The 17,756-nt window shown below is 36.1% G+C and overlaps 1 protein-coding gene across 39 annotated transcripts in view; it reads left to right on the top strand.

Annotated features, from left to right (window-relative positions):
- LOC115940598 (uncharacterized) overlaps positions 1-17,756 on the top strand; it is a 404,464-nt gene that overhangs the window by 28,802 nt on the left and 357,906 nt on the right. For 4 of the 39 annotated variants that reach the window (XR_014145796.1, XR_014145792.1, XR_014145787.1 and 1 more), the window contains exon 3: positions 271-609. The exons of the other annotated variants lie outside the window; for them this stretch is intronic. The gene's annotated coding sequence lies outside the window, so the exon portion shown is untranslated. The remainder of the gene's footprint in view (positions 1-270; positions 610-17,756) is intronic. 39 annotated transcript variants of the gene reach the window in all.

The raw sequence follows: 17,756 nt of genomic DNA, 5'->3' as shown, positions 1-17,756 counted from the left end.
TTTGTTTTTTGGGTGTTGAGTTTGAGAAGTTCTTTATAGATCTTGGATACCGGCCCTTTATCTGTAGTGTCATTTGCAAATATCTTCTCCCATTCTATGGGTTGCCTCTTTGTTTTGTTGACTGTTTCCTTTGCTGTGCAGAAGCTTTTTCATCTTGATGAAGTCCCAAAAGTTCATTTTTGCTTTTGTTTCACTAGGCTTTGGCAATGTATCTTGAAAGAAGTTGCTGTGGCCGATGTCAAAGAGGTTACTACCTATTTTCTCCTCTAGGATTTTGGCCATTGAGTTTTAAGAAGTGTCGTGTGGTGTTTCTAGAAAATCCTGAAAGAGAAAGAGTGAAGACCTATTCTTCCCCTTCTTTGATACTGCCACTTGGAATATAGTTGTTGTGACTGGCGCTCCAAAATTCATGCTGGACCAAGAGGACAAGGGCTGTACCTAAGGCAAAACAACAGAAAACTGAAGGGATCTTGGTATGGTGTGGAGCTATTATACCAGCCCTGAACCATCTTCTCCTTTTATGTGAGAGAGAAAGAACCATCTGTCTTGTTTATAACATTGCTCTATGGAGTTTCTATTACTCTGCTGAATTTTATCCTAACCAATCTGGTGAGTAATATAGACTTTGCTGATGTTTTCATGACAAATGGAGGAGAAGGCATCATTTCACACCACAAAGCAAACAATCTTTTCATTACACAAATTCTCTCTCTAGTCTCTTTCCAGATCCAAATTCTTTTTTGCCCACCTCCCTCAACCCCAACCATCTGTAACATTTTTTTCCTCTCTTGGATCCCACTGTCACGTCCCTGATCCTATAATAACACTTGGGCGGGAATTCTCTTTGCTTCAGCCCTTCGTCCGGGACTCCTTTCCCTGTGAAGAAGACCTATTTTACCTGAGCCTTTCCTCAGTGAATATTTTGAGTATTGTGCAGTCTGCTGCAAGATGAAAGTAACAGTAGCATCAACAACCACTACATGATTAAATGCTTACTAGAAGCAGTCATTTAAGTTCATTCTCACGACCACCCTATAAAGTATTATCTTATTTTACAGAGAGAGTAAGTAATCTGCCTGTGGCAGAAAAGGCTAGCTGTCTACCCAAAATTCACACTCCTCTTTCCCTAGAATGGAGTTTTCACTGAGAGTTCACTGTCCATCACACTACGTATATATTCATAATTGTCATATTTTCCTAATATGTTGATCCTTGATCATTATGAAGTATCCCTTTTTGTCCCTAGTAACATTCCTTTCCTTGAAGTCTATTTTGTCTGATACGAATACAAAAGCTCCTGCTTTCTTGTGTTTCACTGTTTGCATGGGGGATCTTTTTTCATCTTTTTTACTTTAAATCCATTTGTCTGTATTTAAAGCGCATCTTGTGTAGACAGCATATAGTTGATACTTGCTTTTTTACCATTCTTATTTTTTTAAGATTTTGCTTTTAAGTAATTTCTATACCAACGTGGGGCTAAAACTCATAACCCTAAGAGCAAATGTCATATGCTCCACTGACTGAGCCAGCCAGGTACCCCTATTATGTATTTAAATATGTGGTTTTTTAAAAATTTAAATTCAGGGCGCCTGGGTGGCTCAGTTGGTTGGGCGACTGCCTTCGGCTCAGGTCATGATCCTGGAGTCCCGGGATCGAGTCCCGCATCGGGCTCCCTGCTCGGCGGGGAGTCTGCTTCTCCCTCTGACCCTCCCCCTCTCATGCTCTCTCTCTCTCTCATTCTCTCTCTCAAATAAATAAATAAAAATAAAATCTTAAAAAAAATAAATAAATAAAAATTTAAATCAATTAGCCAACAAAATATGTGTTTTAACAAAAGCAAAATTTGTATTTAATATGCATATTAAACATTTCATATTTAATATGTATTAACATATATTTATACTTATTCATAGGTCTGCCGTTTTGCTATTTTCTATCTTACTGATTTTTTGTTTTTCTGTTCCTCATTTCCTTCTTTTGCGTTAACTGAATATTTTTTAGTATCCCATTTTAATTCCTCTGTTGACTTTCTATCTTTCTCTTCATTATTTTTTGTTTCTGTAGGTTTTTTTTTTTAAGATTTTATTTATTTTTTTGAGAGAGAGAGTTCATGAGAGAGAGCACAAGTGGAGGGCAGAGGGAGAAGCAGGCTCCCCACTGAACAGGGAGCCCGACGGGGGGGCTCCATCCCAAGACCCAGGGATCACGACCCAAGCTGAAGGCAGATGCTCAACCGATGGAGCCACCCAGGTGCCCCTCTGTAGGGTTTTTAAAAGTGCATTTTTAACTTATCCCAATCTACTTGGAGCTATATGGAATTACTCCAGATAAAATACAGAATACTTGCAATAGTATAATTCCATTTATCCCTTGTTCTTAGTGCTATTTTTGTCATATACATTACATCTATATCTGTTACAAGCCCATCAATACAGTGTTACACTTTTTTGCTTTAAATAGTCATATGTCTTGGGCACCTGGGTGGCTCAGTCGGTTGGGTGTCTAACTTTGGCTGGGGTCATGATCTCAAGGCCTTGGGATTGAGCCCCAGGTCAGGCTCCTTGCTCAGTGGGGAGTCTGCTTCTCCTTCTTCCTCTGCCCCTCCCCCTGCTTGTGTGCATTCTCTCTCTCACATAAATAAAAAATCTTTAAAAAAATAAAATAAAATAAAGTCATATGTCTTTTAGATGAGGAAAGAAAGAAAAATATAAACCGATTTTTTTTACACTTACCCACATATTTTTTTTAAAAGATTTTATTTATTTATTTAATTGACAGAGAGAGAGAGACACAGTGAGAGAGAGAACACAAGTAGGGGGAGTGGGAGAGGGAGAAGCAGGCTTCCCGCTGAACAGGGAGCCCAATGTGGGGCTTGATCCCAGGACCCTGGGATCATGACCTGAGCCGAAGGCAGTCACTTAACCAGCTGAGCCACCTAGGCACCCCTACACTTACCCACATGTTTACTATTTCTACTTTTTGGTATAAGAATCTTAAAATATATATATATATATTTTAACCAGTAATTGTACTTACAGGAATTTTTATGGCAATAATTAGAGATGAGAATAATTTTTTCATAATCATGTTTTTCTCATTGTTTCTTATAATAAAATTTGAAATAATTTAAATGTCTAAAATAAGAAAGTCATTACATAAACTTGTGTTACATACATAGGATGGATAAGCACATTTTTTTTTAGGATGTTGGTTAACTGAGGCATATATAACGTTGTTTAGTTTTTAGGAAAAAGAGACTGAAAAGAAATATATCTAGATATTAATAGTGGTTCTTTCTGGCTAATGGATTCTTTGTTTGCATTACTGCCTTTTGTTTATTTACACTATTCTGCATTTTCTAAATTTTTACAATATATTCTTTTATAATCAGAAGAAAAGTGAAATGAGAAAAATTCAACATTAGGGAGGTCATGTTATATAAACACTGGACAGGATCTTTGAAACTAGTTAATCAGAGTATTGAGAATAAATAATTTTCGTAAATATATTTATCAACTTGAATTCAGGATAACATATGTCTTTAGTTTGACAAGTTTGAAGCATAGACGGTAAGAAGGCAAATTGTGGCAAGAAGTATATGAATTTATATATTATTCAATATATTAAAGCCTATTCTGTTGGTAGGCTTAGCTTTTCTTGTGTGATTTAAAGATTGCTACAGGTCTGTAAGTGTCTCAAAGTATCTCCCTCATTATGGCTTCCTGAGCCCTTGAAATTCCTATGAAGCAACTCCTTTTGTTTTCTTCCTCTGGAGAACAGTATGGATGTTCTTCAAAAAGTTAAAAATAGAACTACCCTATGACCCAGCAGTTGCACTACTAGGTATTTATCCAAAGGATACAAAAATACAGATTTGAAGGGATGCATGCATCCCAATGTTTATAGCAGCATTAGCAACAATAGCCAAGCTATTTATCAACTGATGAACAGATAAAGTATATATATGTATATATACATAATATTTATAATAGAATATTATAATGGACTATTACTCAGCCATCTAAAAGAATGAAATCTTGCCATTTCAACAATGTGGATGGAGCTAGAGTGTATTATGCTAAGTGAAATAAGTCAGTCAGAGAAAGAAAAATACCATATGATCTCACTTATATGAGGAATCTAAGAAAGAAAACAAACATACGGGAGGAGGAGGAAAAAAACAAGGGAGAGAGGGAAATAAACCATAAGAGACTCTTAACAATAGAGAACAAACTGAGGATTGATGGAGGGACGTGGGTGGGGTATGCACTAGATGGGTGAAGGGTATTAAGGAGTGTACTTGTTGTGATGAGTGCTAGGTCTTGTATGTAAGTGAATCAGAACCACTGATTTCTACTCAGAAATCAATATTGCACTGTATGTTAACTAAGTAAAATTTAAATAAAAAAAATAAACTTCTTTTGTTTTCTTCCAATGAAACCTACCTTATTTTACCTAGCAGGGTAGCATCCATTGACACATAACCATGGGTTATTGTGGGACAATAACCTCAGGACATTCTGATGAGGAATATTTTTACAGTTTTGGTAAAGACCAACAGATACATAGCTGTCAGAGTAGGGCAATTCTATACAGAATTCTGTGGTGGGGTGGGTGGGGTGTTCTAGAAAGTTCAGTGGCAGGCTGAAGGTACTGGGCACTTTATAGGGTTGGTAAGTGAGTAGAAGAGAGAGTAAAAGAAAAAAAGGAGAGAGAATACCAAATGGAGATGCAAGAATCATCCAGAATTTATTCATTCAATAGGCTTATTTGCACGCAGTAGCTATTAAGCTTATATTTTCCTTCAAGTAACATTGTCAGTGACCATTTACTCCCACAGTTCCTTCCTGCTTGTTCCTTCATTGAGATAGACATCAAAGTCCTTTGTAAAGTCTACAGTTCTTTACCTATGCAAGATATGTTTATTATTTTGTCCTTTACACCTTCAAATTCCAAACAGTTGCCTCAGTAGTTAAAGAAATTAATATCTAATAAAGGGACACAGTGAGTGTACCATACCAGGGAAAATATATATGCTAGTTAATTAGGCCTTCCAAAGATTATACCTCTTATTCCTTGGCTGTCCCACATGGTGACAACTCTTTAAGATGAAATTTAAAACTAGATGAGAGAGAAAACCGAGATCTGCAGATGCTTTTGCTAGATGGGCCTTTCAAAGTCTTGTAAGGTAAGTTACATTGTCAGCCTCTGTTAGTCTTCTTATAGGAGCAGTCCAAAGGAAGGAATTCTTAAATCCACGCACACAAAGTCAGAGAATCAGAATATGTTGGGATGTAATAAATTGAAATCTAACCTTTCATTGTACAGATGAAAAAGATTCAAGTCTTGACATTTGATATTGACTTAACCAAGATTGTAAATAATAATAGCAGAGCCAGGATTAGAACTCAGGTCTTTTAGCTACTAATCTAATGGGTTTCCACAATATCACATTGCCCCAAGTCCAGGTATTAGATACACACCTTCAAAGCCCATAAAAACAACAAACAAAGCAAGGCAAAAAGCCAAAAGCAAGATCCTGCAGGTCTGACATCAAACACTGGGAGAAAATGTGTGAACAATAGGTGAATTAGAATCTTAAGCCACGCCTTCTTTTGTAAAAAGTGGGTTATGTCAACTGTACTAAATAATTTTTTCCTCTTAAAATTGCTAAACAAAATAGGTTGCTACTTCACCGGGCCCTGAGACATTTTTTGATATCAAATGATGTATATCATTTGAAATCTTGCTTCAACTGATGTGAGCAATGGTTTTTAGCAGACGAAGAGTAAGAATGAGCCTGTCGTGTCAAGATGCCTGGCTGAGTGCCACAGGAGTCAGAATAAGGTCATGTTTATTCTATCGGATATTTTATTCTTTATCTGGACTCTATGAAGGCAAAAAACATGATAATGAAGTCCATTTGGTGACCTAAATTGGGAGGCACTGTCAATGTGAATGAGGGCTGAGAAGTAAAATACAGTAAATACAAGTTCAGACATGTATGCCACGGAAGATACAGCAGGACTTCACTTTGGAAGAAACCTAACAGCTTGGAACAGAAATGAGTTCCAGAAATTCTAGGGATAGGAAGTCACTGAAAATGATAATGACTAAAAAAGAAAGGGGGAATTATAACAGTTTACAAAATGATATAAGATTATAATACTGTATAGAGAAAAAGAAGACCCCAAACAAAAAGGTACAACGATGCACTTATGTACATTGTACATTATATTACATACTTCTTCCATTTTGAAACCTACAAGTAGAAAGATGTCCATTATTATATTGGGAATATAAATATTTTTGGTGTGGAATTGGAGGTGGTGCACAATAACCAAGTAAAGAGATGAATTGCATATAAAAGGGACTGTGAGTACAATGTGAAGGTGTTAGTAGTATCCCCAGGATCCCATTTAAATTAAAGACAAAAGAGGAAGAAGGGAAAAAGAGTAAGAGAAGGAAATTGCCATTTCTGCCTTCTGTTGTCTATTATGTTTTTCTCTCTGCTGCTTCATCTAGAAAAAAACAGATTTTTTTTTCTTAATAAATCCTTGCTAATTTCTAGGTCTAGGGAAGAACAGCCAGGCCACAGCTACAGCCCATGGCCAGGTGGTCAAGGTGAGGCTCCCATTATAATCTATGAAAGTATTCTTATGTCTCAGGGGGCCAGAGCCAGGACTGGTCAATTTTTATCATTCTCCCGTATTTTTGGAATTTGAAGGGTTAGAATTCTCTCCAAGTGTCTTTATCAGAGCATATAGCAGTCTATTCCCCACTATTTAAGTAATGTCATGATGAAATTCAGCACATGTGATTGCTATGTAGCGAGATTCTTTCAGAAATCAAATGCCATTGGACCAGAGATAGACTTCCCCTGCACAGTTGGATGGAGTAACTGAGGTGCCCTTTTCAGCAGATACTTTTACAGAAACCCAACCTCCCTATCCACAGGAAATGTGTTTCAAGACCCCCAGTGGATGCCTGAAACCACAAATAGTACCAAACTCTATATATACTATGATTTTTCCCATACATACATACCTATGATAATTTGATGTATAAATTAGGCACAGTAAGAAATTAACAACAATGACTCATAATAGAACAATTATAAAAATATACTATAATAAATATTATATGAATTTGGTCTCTCTCTCAGTCAAAATATCTTATTATACTGTACTCAGCCTTCTTCTTGTGATGATATGAAATGATAAAATGCCTACGTGATGAAATGAAGTGAGGTGAATGACGTAGGCATCGTGATGTAGCATTAGGCTACTAGTAACCTTCTGACAATCAATGAGAATATGTCCAGATATGTGAGGTTCATCTGCTTTTGACTGTGGTTGACTGCAGGTGACTGAAACTTTGGAAAGCAAAACCACAAATAAGTGGGAACTACCTTACTTCATGATAGTAGAAATCCATTAAAGATTGCAAGAGATATTTAAATTAAAGGCTGACTTACCCAGAAATGTTAAAAGACCTAAATATACAAATTCTCATTGAGCCATAGGTAAGTAGCAATTTAATTGTTCTGCAAAAATATAATAGAAATGATAAGTGATATATGATAAGTAAAAGGGAACAGAATTATAAGAAAAAGAAGCATGGTTTTTAGTAAACATCCATCTAGCCTCCAGTTTTAAGAGGTTGATTCACCTTATAATGAAGACCCCTCCTGGGATCTTAAAAGCAACAACTTTAGATTATCTCCCAGGAGAAGATTTTCCACTTCTGTATTCTGAAAGTCTGGCTGTTTAAAAATGTCAGATGTAACACAGCCATCTAGAGTGCTCTGCTCTTCTCCAACTGGCACATATGCTGTTTGTGATCATTTTCTCAGACCAGCATGCTATTTTGACAGAGGGCACTGTGTCAGCATTAATTTACCTCACTATATCCTTTCATGAAACAATCCAGGGAATCCTAAACCACGTCTTTCCTTTACCTACTCAGTTCTGTGTATCTGAAAGATTTAACTCATAAAGAAATTCAGTGAAAGGCCACAACTCTTCAGATTTATAGAGCAACCAGTATTATATGTGCTGTAAGACAGTAAAAGGGGCATCGATGTCTGTGAAGGTACAGTGGTGATTAAAAGGAATTTATTAGATGCGTCAGATAAAAGTCATTACTGAAAGAATTGTTTCTATGTTCAAAGACCTTCAAACAAGTGCTTTATGGTTGAGGGAAACCTGTTTCTGATTCAACTAATGTTCGTGGGATTTATTAATGGGTACCTGCTACATAGGCTAGGCATTATTTATTTCACTTTAGTCTTACTCAATGCCAAGTATTGTGCTTATGCTAGGGATACAAAGACAAATAAAACATAATCACCACCTTCAAGAAGTTGATAGTCTAATAGGGGAGAGAGATTCACAAGTAGTTGAATTCAGTAACAATGAAAGAGGCAAGCCTGGAGGGCTATGGAAGTACACAGAAGGGGTTAGGCAAAGTCTTCTTTAAGACTTTGAAACAAGTCTTAGAAGAAGAAGAAACAGAAGTAAACAGAAGAAACAGAAATAGAAGAAGAAACAGCTTGAGCTAGGGCCAAGGGCTAAGAAACAATGCTTCAGTGGTATTGGAGAACAGAGAAGGGTGTGGGCACTGGGGGGAAAATGATGGCCAAAGAGTCAGGCAGACTCCAGATCATGCAACGCCTCATGTGACATGTTAAGGAGCTTCCCTAGAAGATATTTGATGAAATATTTTGTTCCTAGGGAGAATTCTGTGGGGGAAGCAGTTTCCAAACATTGGATCGAAAAGGCTTCTTTAACATAGAGTCTGTGAGAAGCTTAAATATGCTAATATACAGTGTGATTCTCCAGGGACATACTATACAGTTTTCTGACTATGAAACACTTAAAAAGATCATCTTTTGGGACTAAAGTTCTAGAGGCACACTTTGGGAAGTAATGCACAAATCTTTGGGGGAGCCACTAAGGGTTTTAAATAGATCTGTGATAATGGATAAGTTTGCATTTTAGAACACACTGGTAGCATTCCAGAACTCTGGCAGGAGTGTAGGAAACAATTGTAGAGGGACAAAATTGATGGCAGAGAGGCCAGTTAGGAAACCATCGTTCCAGGGGAGTAAAAATGAGGACCTGTGCTTAGTAGTAGAAGGAAGATAAGAATTAAAAAAATGTTTAGGAGATTGACAAAACTTGATCATTGATTGTACGGAGAGTGAGGGATAGGAAAGATTCAGTTTCTAACATGGGTAATCAGGTGGATTGGGTACCAAAGCTGAAGTAATTATAAGAGGAGGCATAGGTTTAAGAAAGATACTATGAGTTTAATTTAAGACAAGTTGAGATTGAGGAAATCTATATCATAACTAGGGGAAATTTTAAGATATAGTTGGATGTGAGTGTGTGATGATTGGATGTTTCTCTTAAACACCCAGATTTGGTAGTCAACAGCATTTAGGTGTAGTTAAAATTATGACAATATTAAAAATCACTCAGGAAGAGCAAGTAGAATTAGAAGAAATATGGACCCATATGGATACATGGATAACTGTTAAACTAGATTAAAAGTATATATATACATACCTATGTTTTTAGGATTATAGGTGCATGTAATGTATATTTCACATTATATAACAGAATCATGATAAATAAATAATAGCACCTCCACTAAATTTGTAAATAAGACATGGTACTCATGATCTTAATAAATATTATTCTAGATTAAAAAAAAAGAAGAAGAAGAAATATGGACCAAGGAGAGTAACTGGGGGAATTCCAATAAAAGTGTTTACATACATAACAATTTCAAAACCTGAGACAACTCAAACCATAAACACAGGCTGCTATTTAAAAACACCAACAACACAATATTAGATCTATTTTAGTGATGATTTTAGATCTACATTAAGTTCATGCTTTTCTTTACTTAGACTTTATATTTGTCTATATCAAATATTATAACAAGCATCTCCACTCCCACTCCAATTAAATTACCAGAATTTTTTCTTTTAACTGTGAAGTGCTTTCCTTCTTTTCATTGCTCTTTGAAAACAGATTTGGCAGCAAATAGAGATTTGAACTGAGGCCATCATATTTAAATCTATGATTTTGCAGGTTGCTAGTGGTGGCTCCAAAATTTCTACATAGGAAGGGCTTGGGCTGGTTGAAAGAAGGTGCTAATGCAAGGTTTAAATAAGAAATGTTTTTGATAGGATTGAATGTTTCTTTGGGGAGAATAGGGGTTGATGAAAATTATGCATGGGGTGGAAGGAGCTAAATTTTCCATAGAGCCTCCACTTGGCTCCATGATGCTGTTTCACATAATTAAATATATAGCAATTAGTGTTCTTATTTATTTATTTATTTATGAGAGAAAGAGAGCATGAAGGGGGGAGGGGCAGAGGGAGAGGGAGAGAGAGAAACTTAAGCAGGCTCCACACCCAGCGCAGCACAGAACGCAGGGCTCTATCTTACGACCCTGAGATCCTGGCCTGAGCCAAAATCAAGAGTCAGATGTTGATGGACTGAGCCACCCAGGTGCCCCTGTAGCAATTAATATTTCCAGCTGATATTAAAACTAACCCTCTAAGTAGCTAATAATGTGTCAACCTGAAAAACAGCTCCTGCAACTAAATTGTGCTAAGCCACATCTTCATTGTATATCTAATACCTAATGTAGATTGTTGATTAAATTACCTATTAACATTCTATTTTTTAGTACATTGAGGTTGCTTTTTTTTTATTTTAAAGCAATGTGGTAGAACTTTCAAATAAAATCACCCATGGCAAAACACAGCTTTATGTAGTATCTACCATTGTTGGCTCTCAGTCTTTTTATTGTACATACTAAAATTTTTACATAATCATCTAAATCCTTTGTGGAAAGAGTCAGAGTATAAATAAAAATGAGTAAATAAGTATATGCAGCATTGTACCTATTATGATAAATTATACGTAAGATAAATTATATATCTCATTCACTATTATGTTGTAAATGACATATTTTGGTGTTTGTGTTGCAAATTTAATGTTATATGAGTGTGCAGGATTATTAAGCTACACAGAACAAACTTTAAAAAAATTGTGAAATATTCTGTATGTTAATTAACAGTAATTTAATAGATTATACCTCATTGATTTGAAGAATTAAAGCAATTAGTTTCCTTGGCACAGAGTTTTCTTCCCAGGAGTAATTTATGCATCACAAAATCTGTCATGTAGTTGTAACATTGGGAAAGGCGAGGCAATGTCTCTGTTGTATATGCTGTCTCTAAATACAGCTTTGCAGTAGACAGTTTTGCCTGGAATCCTTGCAATGGGTCCAATTAAGTTGAAGCTTACTAAAATCAAGGTGGTTTTCAATGCCCAGTTTCATGATCAAAACAATGTTTATTGTGAGGTTCTGGGAATGTCAATGCATGGCTACTTCTTTAACACAAGAGATAGTGTTTGGTTAAATAATAAAACTATGGCGACAGTTACTTTTTCCAAAGGCTCCTTTCCTTCAAAGAATGCCCAAGAAAGGGCATTTTATAACAATAGAGTCTGTAAATTTAGAGCAGAAATAGTAAATTACATCTCTTAGGACCTCAAAGGTGGTGCTTAAATTTTTTTTTTTTATTTATGAAGAAGAAAGCATATAATAAGAACAGGAAATACAGGTTTGAAGAAAAGATGTTCCACACTTATTCCTTGTCATAAGAAGTTGGAAGTTAGGCACTGAAGGTGAGATTTTAGTTAATGAGATAGATGATCATATTAACTAGTATTTCTTAGGAAATTTAGCTCTGGTATGTCTTATTTTTCCCCTTATACCTGGTATGACTTAGGAATTTCCTAGGAAATTCTCATAAGGTCTGCTCTTATACATGCATAATGGTAATGTTTATGGGAACGTATCTCCCCTGCAGAAAGATGTCAAGTACTTCTTTGATCTGAATTTTCTGGTTTCAAACTGAAAAGGAACCTCAGAATGTAGGAATCTGGAGTTTAAGGATGACTAAAAAGGAAAAGTCTGCATAGAAAAGCTAAGGAGAATTTCAAGACCCCAAGGTGGTTAGAGGTACCATTTCCACACCCACATCTCCCCTGCTGCATTCCCAGAACATGAACAGTCCAAAAAAGACCAAGGAAAATATACTTGAGAGTCAAAGAATAGTGAAATAATGTTAGTAGGGAAAGGAACTAAAAAAACTTCATTCAGATATATGTAATAATTTTCTTATGCATCTTCATTAATCAGAGACAGGTTTTATTTATGTCATCTTATAAAAACCAGATCACATGAATGACCAAGAAATCCAGGCAGATCTTTCTGAAGCAATTTTGATAGATTTTCTGTGTTTATTTATTTATTTATTTATTTTTAAAGGAAACTTCTTCTTTTTTTTAAGATTTTATTTATTTATTTAACAGAGAGAGACACAGTGAGGGAGGGAACACAAGCAGGGGGAGTGGGAGAGGGAGAAGCAGGCTTCCCGCCGAGCCGGGAACCCGATGCGAGGCTCGATCCTACGACCCTGGGATCATGACCTGAGCTGAAGACAGACGCTTAACAACTGAGCCACCCAGGCACCTGATTTTCTGTGTTTAAATATTTCTTTTACTTAATCCACTTTCTAGTAATATATAATTAATCCACAGTAAATTATAGATTCAGTATTGGTTGATTTGGAGCTAACATTTATATACCTGTGTTATTTCTAATCATATTTTCAATTTTAAGAAATGGCTGTTTTTGTCATAATGTGGTTTATTTTCTTTTTAAATATAATTATATATACATATATAATATGCATCATTTATATTTTATATAAATAATGTTTATATTCATAATTACTGTTTGTTCTTATTATAAAAAAGACTCTAAACTGTTGTTTCAAAATGTTAATCAGCCTGATTTTACATATAAACACGGATTACTTAGCTCATATCTGAATGCCTGTGAATGTTCTTCCATCCCTTTCATCTTCTCTAGTTCTCTCTGTAGCCATCACTTTCAGCCACTGTTCTATCTCCCTGTTCCTGCTAAATCATGTTGAAATGGCCTTGTCTAGGAAATTGTGAACTCAAACATAGTAAATCTAGATTTGGCAAAAGCTGTGAAGAATATTTTCACTAAAAAAAAAAAAAAAAAAAACATTTTCTAAAGAATCTAATTTAGAACAACATTCTTGAGAATGGACATTCAGCACACAGGGCACGTACAAGATGATCCATGGGGTATGTGATAAAACTGGTGCTTCTGTTTCTATTTGTGCTTCCTTATTCTCTTAAAATTTCAATCTTTGCATGTTTTACAATGTACACAATAGGTTCATAATATGTTAGTCTAGTCGAGCGTATGTAATTTTTTTTTTACTGCTGGGTATAAGATCAAAGAAATTAAGAACATTTTCAAAAAAAAAGAATATTTGCTTAGTAGTCTGATAGACTTAGATTTGATTGTTATTTCTAACACTTACTAGCTATGTGATCTTAGGCAGGTTGCATAACCTCTCTATGCCTCAGTGTCCTCATCTGTGGAACAGTAATGATCATATAATATATAATACTTACCTTATGAGTGTTATAATAATATAATGCTCTCTTGAAGAGTAAATTAAATGATGACAGTAAAGCACTTAGTATATATGCAAAAATGTTGGGTACTTGTATGACTGGAAAAGGTCATGTGGAAACCTGTGGAAGAATAGACCCAAACTCAAGGTTTTCTTTCACTGAGACATGGATTAGAATTTTGTTATGGTCTGAAAATCAGAAATCAGATTTCAGAAAATCACTTTTCTGAAACCAATGAACTAGCACATGATGGCCTGAGTTATACAGTTAATTTTAGTCCCATTAAAAAAATATTTATTCACTCAATACAGATAGAAATTGAATGCCTAAAGTATATAATTCTTGGATCCCTGAAGGCAACAGGGTTCTTTTCATATTTTCCATGTATGAAGTTTGCTGATTTTCAATATTATTGCACAGCTCATCCCATTAGAGAGATTTTTTTTTAAAGTAATCTCTAGGTCCAATGTGGGGCTTGAACTCAAGACCCCAAGATCAAGAGTCCTATGTTCTACTGACTGAGCCAGCCAGGTGCCCCGAGAGAATTTTTGATTTTTGTAAAGAAGTAAAATAAAGTAACTGACAACCATTTCACACTCAAAAATTATTGTGCATCAAATTTGTGTGTGTGTGTGTGTGTGTGTGTGTATAAGATGAGCAAAAGCTCATTAATAATAAATATGGGAATCCTGCAAATCATCCTAAAAAAAACTGATCTGTTGATAACTTGCTCCAGAATTACAGAATTAACAACAGAATTTTAAAAAATCAGTGAGAAAATAAATTTTTATTCTCAGGAATGTAGTCTTACCTCACTGAGATTTGGAAGTCTTCTTCAGTCTTTTATAGTAGAACAGGATTTTTTCCCCCTAAAGCCTTGATAAAGATCAAAATACATTTTAAAAGGTTTGTTTTTTCAGTTTTGGCTGTGTTGACCCAATCAGTCACTTGATTCAGAGAAACCTCATGAAACCTGAGTGTCAAGATGACTGCATAATAGTTTTGTTTTGTGCTTACTATGGAATTCTATGAGGAAAGGATGAAAAGAAAAGGCAGAGGGGCGCTTGAGTGACTCAGTCGGTTAAGTGACCGACTCTTGATTTTGTCTCAGGTCATGATCTCAGGGTTGTAAGACTGAGCCCCGAGTTGGGCCCTGCCCATGCTGTGCTGAGCATGGAGCCTGCTTAAGACTCTATCTTTCCCTCTCCCTCTACCCCTATCCCCTCACAACCCCCAGTCTCTCTATCTAAAAAAAATAAGAACAAAAACACACCACTTTTTTTTTTTAATTTGAAGAGTAAAGGCAGAAAATGGAGTCTGAATATTTATGACAATTGACCCGACATAAGACTTTCATCTAAGTCAATATGTGACTTTAGCAGAAATTTATCTTAAATAAATATATAATGAGAAAGCAAATTCAATAATATATTCATAAAGCACTCAACATGCTCAACAAAAATGTATGAAGCACCTATTACATACAAAACATTGTGAAATTCTGGAAGTGAGGTTGGGAGAGATGAAAAATAGTAAGATATACAGATGAATGAGACATGGCCTTTCACCCCAAGGAACTTCCACTTTGGTGAAGGAGATGCACTCGTACAAGGTAGGCATAGGAAATGTAAAAACAAAACAAAACAAAAAAAATGGTGGGGTAATAGAAACTACTGGGTTTGGATCTTAGGCTTGGACTCTAAGTTTCTCTTACTTATTGGTCTAGACTAAGTTGCCACATAAAAGACAGGACAGCAAGTTAAATTCGTTTAAGTAAACAATGAATAAATTTTTAATCGTTAGTATATCCTATTACATGGGACATACACTAAAAAAATTACTTTAAAAAAATCTGAAATTCAAATTTTACAGGGTATTCTGTATTTTTATTTGCTAAATCTGGCAACCATATCTTAGGCAACGTGCTGGTTATTTATGGTTTACCAAGTCCATCCATCCTTTTCTGCTCTATGTCCCTCCTGGAAGCTGGTCCCATGATCGCTATTTCCTGTACTCTCTTACCAGTTGGCTTCTTGTTGAATTCAGTCAGTGGGAGGACTGGGAAGGAAGGGTAGACAGTATGAGGGGAGAGAGGTTAGGTTTTCTTTCTTGCCTCTTCTATGCCTCAGCGAAGCATTGTTGGTGGTGGCAGTCTTCCTCTGTAACCACAGGTCATGCCTGACAGTTCCTCCTACATGACTTCAGCTTTCCTGAGACTCTGGTCACACTTTTTCCTCCCATTGCTCCTTCAGTGTTGGGAAGAGCAACAGCTTTTCCTTTGCTACTAACCTCTGGGTGATTTAGCATCCTTTTTGGTTTCCCTAACTTTGCCCATTTCTTTGTAGGTAGTCTATTTTTTAGAACCACTGAGTTAAATTCTGTTTTCTTCCTGCCTGATAAAGCAAGTCTCTTTAACTTCTTTGAGCCTCATCTTTTTATTTTATAAAATGATGACAAAAGCACCTCCCTCAAACATTTTTTGTACAGAGATTATATATATGGATATTTTGGTGGGGAGCTCTAAAATTTGAATTTATATTTAGCACACTATATTAATGACCCTTTCCAGCTGTGGTATGGCTGAGTAGTGCCTATTGAATCAAATCTCCTATAGATGACAGCTATAAACTCCTGACCAAATATTAAAATCAATTCTCTGAAGGAATTGGATAATGACCCAAAGCAGGCGGATAGTGGAGTAGAGTTAATAACTGGATGAAGAGAACAGCACTGGGTAAGTTTCTCATTTTTATAGCTTTAGGGCTGAGGACATACCCAGTCTGCACCAAATGGGGAAGCTAAAAATCCAATAGTCTTGCTGACTGAAGAACCATAGGACAGAGTTTAGGACAACTATTACCACTAGAAATTGAGGGAGGAAATCCAAGAAAGGAGGGTCCTAGAAAGGGGGAGTTCCAAATTATATGTATAAACTCTTCCCAAATTTCTGGCCCACCCCTGAATCATGCCTATGTGGGGCAGACTCAAATAGGCCAACTAAAACTAAAGAACAGGGGCTCCTGGGTGGCTCAGTTGGTTAAGCGACTGCCTTCGGCTCAGGTCATGATCCTGGAGTCCCGGGATCGAGTCCCACATTGGGCTCCCTGCTCGGCAGGGAGTCTGCTTCTCCCTCTGACCCTCCTCCCTCTCATGCTCTCTGTCTCTCATTCTCTCTGTCTCAAATAAATAAATAAAATCTTAAAAAAAATAAAAATAAAAATAAAAAACAGTACTGAGATTTAAGTTGCCACCTATTGCAGGAGAGTTGGTAGCTTGAGTCCCACTATTTTAAGTGTCTATTAAAACAATGAACACTTTTCAGTGAACTATAACAGAATCTAGAGTCTCTACAACATATCACTCATGATATCTAAAATACAATCCATAACTGCTTGAAGAAGAAACAGAAAACATGAAAAAAAAATTTTTTTTTAAAGATTTTATTTATTTATTTGACAGAGAGAGAGAGAGAGCACAGGTAGGCAGAACAGCAGGCAGAGGGAGAGGGAGAAGCAGACTCCCCGCTGAGCAAGGAGCCTGATGTGGGGCTTGATCCCAGGACCCTGGGATCATGACCTGAGCCGAAGGCAGACGCTTAATGACTGAGCCACCCAGGCGCCCCGAAAACATGAAAAATTTTAAAGAGAAAAAACAATCATCAGAGCTTGACCTCTAAGAAAACACAGATGTTGGAAGTATCAGACACAGATTTTAAAACAGCTGTTATACCTATGCTTAAGGATATAAAGAAAAATATGCTCACAACATATGAAAAGATAAGAAATCTCAGTAGGGAAATAGAAACTCTAAAAAATAAAAATTCTGGAACTGAAAAACACAATATATGACAAAAATATCCACTGGATGGGATTAGCACAGAATGCATATGACAGAAGAAAGAATTAACGAACTCAAAGTCAACAGAAGTTATACAAATTAAAGAACAGAAAGAAAAGATTGAAAAAAATTTACAGCCTCAAGGACCTGAGGAACAATATCAAAAAGTGTTAACATTTTATAATTGGAATCCCAGAAGAAAAGAAGAGAGAAAATGGAGAGAACAAGATATTTGAAGAAATAATGGCTGAAATTTTCTCAGTTTGGTAAAAGAAAGAAATTTATAGCTTCAAGAATCTCAGAAAGCCCCAATCAGGATAAACCTGCAGAAAAGCCACACCCAGTCATATCATAGTGAAACCCAAGGTG

Source organism: Leptonychotes weddellii, chromosome 5 (assembly GCF_054177405.1).
Source record: "Leptonychotes weddellii isolate Sample4059 chromosome 5, ASM5417740v2, whole genome shotgun sequence".
Taxonomy (NCBI): Eukaryota; Metazoa; Chordata; class Mammalia; order Carnivora; family Phocidae; genus Leptonychotes; species Leptonychotes weddellii.
The sequence above is the reverse complement of the archived record's forward strand: the minus strand, read 5'-3'. Positions and strand labels throughout refer to the sequence as shown.